Below are 4,480 nucleotides of genomic sequence, written 5' to 3'. Positions count from 1 at the left end.
GGTGGATGGCTTGTTTGTGGTGGTGATGGTAGTAGTTGTGGGTGGCAGTTTTGTTGTTGCTGTGGTTGGTGGCAGCTTTGTGGTGGTAATTGTGGTGGATGGCAGCTTTGTGGGGGTGGTAGTAGATGGAAGTGTGGTGCTGGTGCTGGTGGATGGCAACTTTGTTGTCATTATTGTGGTGGGTAATATCTTTAAAGTAGCAGTAGTGGATGTCAGCTTTGTTGTGGTTGTGGTTGCTGTGGAAGCCATTTTTTCCATTGTTGTAGTAGATGGCTGCCTCGTGGTCGTGGTTGGAAGCTGTGTTGTGGTTGTGCCTGTGGTGGATGGCATCTTTGTTGTGGCTGTGGTGGATGGCATCTTTGTTGTGGCTGTGGTGGATGGCATCTTTGTTGTGGCTGTGGTGGATGGCATCTTTGTTGTGGCTGTGGTGGATGGCATCTTTGTTGTGCCTGTGGTGGATGGCATCTTTGTTGTGCCTGTGGTGGATGGCATCTTTGTTGTAGTGATATTTATCGTAGTTGTGGTAGCCTTTGTTGTTAATGCATTGCCTTCCCCACTACCATCATCCTCTGAAATTACTTTCACTGCTTTGGATGAAGATTTTCTTCTTGATTTTGATGCTTCACGAGCTTAAGCAAAGAAAAAAAAAGAGGGGGGGGGGAGAAGAAGAAAATTAAATTTTCTATTTTTCATTCCCTGAAAAAAATGTTTCCCCTGCCAACTTTTCAACACAGTACTTCAGGTCCCATAGATTTAAAATGATGAAAGGAATCAACAGGTCTAAAAGCATGAGCAACACATTTTGCAGATTTCTATTAAAATAATGCTAGTTGCATACTGATTAGTGATATTTAGCAAAAATAATTCTGTATTTCAGAAGGGAAAAAAGAGGTTATGGAATGATTTGTTACTCATTGACACAATTCCTCTCATTGTATGATCCAATTAAAAAAATCTAAACTCAAAATACTGCAGAATATTATCAAAATATTTGAATGGGTTGATTCTTTTTACCACACGGGTTTGCAATTACTGTAAATCAAGGAGAGGGGGGAACCTTTCATTTCACTGGCCTCAGAAGTTAACTCTTTTCAAGGCTTCAAATATCATAAAATAACACACCAGTAACAGACTAGGCAAATTTGAGATTCTGTGACATCCTAATATCAACTTTACTTCTTCTGGGTTTTGTTTTTTTTTAACAATGTGATAAAAATTGTTTTAAATGAAAACCTGAAAGAGAAGTAAATGCTTTGTCTTCTGGCTTGTAGCTTTCCAGATTGTACTAACATGTTTTGGGGTTTGTTGACATGTACTAAGTATTCCCAATAAAATCCTCAAGGTTTCTTTATACTTACCCTCTACTGGAAGATTAGCAGAAAGGTCCAAAGATGTGGTTAAAAATAAGTCAAGACGGTGGCTGAAACAGTGGAATCAAAGCTCTATCTGTTTTTTAATGTGCATTGCATATGCAACACATGTAAGACACATCCTCACATCATCATGGCCATTATATTGATTTTTTGACTTTAACCTGAATACACCCTTAAAGTTTAGGAACCATTATTTTTAAATTTTAAAATACTTTTTCAAGATAGAAAAACATACATTACTCATATGTCTGCTTCAATGCAATCCTTATTCCTGGATGCTTAAAAAAGATCAGAAGGCATACCTCTCTTTTTTTCTTCTTCTAGTGCCTTATCATTACTCTTGCTTCTATCCCCAGTTTCTCCCAATAAAGCTGTTGCTCTCCGAATCGATGAGGATTTTGAAGAAGTAGAATGCTGTTCAGAATGCTCTACAATCATCAGAAAGATAAACATTCTAGAGATTATAGTTCTTGTTCACAGATGGAGTCCCTGGGAAGGTAGCACAATTTGGGGATTTAGGTTGCACATGACCCTCCCTCCCAATTTTTGGACATGGCCTACCAAAGCTTCCAAATTTGATCCCACAGCTGTATTTTTAAGAAGAAAAAACTAAAAAAAAAAAAAAAGTTTGTGCAGAGATTCTTCAACCCGTCTTAAAGTTTGTATTCAATGGTTCAGATTACAGGTAGTCCTCAATTTATGACCAGTCACTTTGCAATCGTTTGAAGTTACAACAGACCAGAAAAAGGAGACTTGTGATCTATAAAGTTCCAATGGTTGTGTTTGGCCACTTCACAGTCAAGTGGCCAAACATAGCAACATGGCCACATATACAGCCATTTGCAATATCCCACAGTCACATGGGTGCATATTTGTCACACTATTCGCTTTTAGATTAAACAACATTATGCAAAATGTAGATATGGATAAGAAATTATAAAGAAATTAAATGCATAGAATAAGGAAAAACAGAGCAAACATGGTTACAATTGGTTTACATTAGGATCATTCACTATGCTTCATATTTTTCTGTCGCAAAATATTCTTGTTTTCATCCTATCAATCACCACTTCATATACTGCTTTTGTTCCTTTTTACCACTCTTTTTTTGAGGCTCATAGCACTCTCAGCTCTCTATTTTGGAGAATTAGGCCTTCTGCAACAATCTTGGGCAGTGAGAGAACAAGGGAACACTTTCTGCTAAGGTCAAATGCAGTCTGTGACCAAAAAAAGGGGACCTTCCTTGTTCTAAACTGCAGGTTGAGTAGGTAGATTCATCTAACTATTGCATACTTAAGTTCCAAAGAAATATACAAGATGGAGAAGTATTTGGCTAACAGGCCAACCATGGGAATCAAGATTGCAAATTAGATTCTGTGGAAACCATTGAAAGGATACATCATTGTGACTGCATTTTAAAAAGTGTTTATCAATTCCAACTTTTGTCTTTTTCCCGGTATAGAGGTATAGACAAGGAAATTATATTGGAGTGTGTATATGTATGTGTATGTGTATACATTGACTGCTAAGAAACATTTATTGCTTCCACAAAAATGCAGCTAAGGTTTACCTTCCACAGTTTCATGAGACACCGTCTTGTGCTTCTTCTTCTTTAAAGACACTGGTTTGGGGTTAGGTTTAGGTGAACGTTTGGTTGTTGATTTTGGTTTGGAGGTTGTGGCTGATGGCTTGGTTGTGGTGGTTGTTTTGGGTATTGTTTTGAGTATTGTCGAGGGAGCTCTGGTCATGGTGACAGTCACTGCTCCTGAACAGTCGAGCATAAACAGTAGATCTCAGTTGAAATTGTTTATGTATAACTTTGTTAGCTAATTTAAGTTTGTAATTATTGGCTATTTACTGTTTTAAACAAAAGACTTGTTAAAAGAAAGCCCTTTTTTTTTTAAAAAAAAAAAAAAAGAAGAAGTCTGTATTTCAGCTCTGATTTACCAAATTCTGCTCTCCCTCTACCATCTCAATAATTTTTAAACTAAAGCTTAGTAGCAGGAATATTTTTGTCTAAGAATAGAAACAGAAATAGAAAAATAAATTTTATTGCTGTATACACAAAATAAGATAAGTTTGCTGTGATCAATGACCTACTTACAATATAACTTAAAATAATACTGTATAATAAAAACCTACTATAATATTTTGCAGTCCAACAAATGTCATATAGGGAAAAAAATGACATATAGGAAAAAAAAAGATTTTGGACTTCTGTAGTTAATATTAGAACAACAAACATGTAATAGATATACTGTAGGTGGCAATCAGGCTCCTGGAATTCACTCAAGGAAAGGATAAATCAGCTGGCTTGCCATACTCCATGAAATGAGAAATTGCATACAGCCTAATCGACAAGGTCACAGCCTCTGAGAAACAAGCATGTTATTAGGAAACTACTATACCACTATGGAGTTAAAATCTTGAATCCTGTTAGAGTGAAGGACCAGTGATGATTTTAAGCAGTAATATTTGCAAAAGAAGAACCTACAGTATACCTATGGTTAAAACCTCCATGACTCAAGAGACAGACCTATAACTTCAATAATTCATTTTATCTCTTGGCTAGATGTTTTTGTAACAAAAACTGGAACAAGCAATTTAAAGGCATGCTATTTTTATTGAGGGTATAAACATATGACTGGTCTATTTTTTATTTCATTCAATTGTATCTGATTCTCAGAAGCTTCCTGGACAACTCTCTGTACTTTTTTGGTGAGGTTTTATGAAATGGTTTGCATTACTTCCTTCCTAGGGCTGAGAGAAAGTTACTGGCCCAAGGTGGGACTAGAACTCACAGTCTCCCAGTTTCTAACCTGATGCCTTAAGTCTCCCAGTTTCTAACTTGATGCCTTAAGCACTATACCAAATTGACTGTCTCCTGGTCTATAGGAGATGAGAAAACTCATGTTCAGCCTTGTGAACATTTATAAGGTTGAATGTTCCTCCAAATTTCCTTCTCAACATAGAAAACCGATGTTTCAATTAATGGCCTTTTTCCCTGCTCATGCAACATTTCCACATGCAAAAGCTAATCCTGAATTGTAGCATTAGGAGTAAGTCCAAAAGTAAACCAGTGTCTATTACAAGCTAGGTTTTGGAAA

Source organism: Pituophis catenifer, unplaced genomic scaffold (genome assembly GCF_029215685.1).
Source record: "Pituophis catenifer annectens isolate HBS135680 unplaced genomic scaffold, rPitCat1.0.hap2 SCAF_3, whole genome shotgun sequence".
NCBI lineage: Eukaryota > Metazoa > Chordata > Lepidosauria > Squamata > Colubridae > Pituophis > Pituophis catenifer.
Note: the sequence above shows the minus strand (reverse complement) of the source record.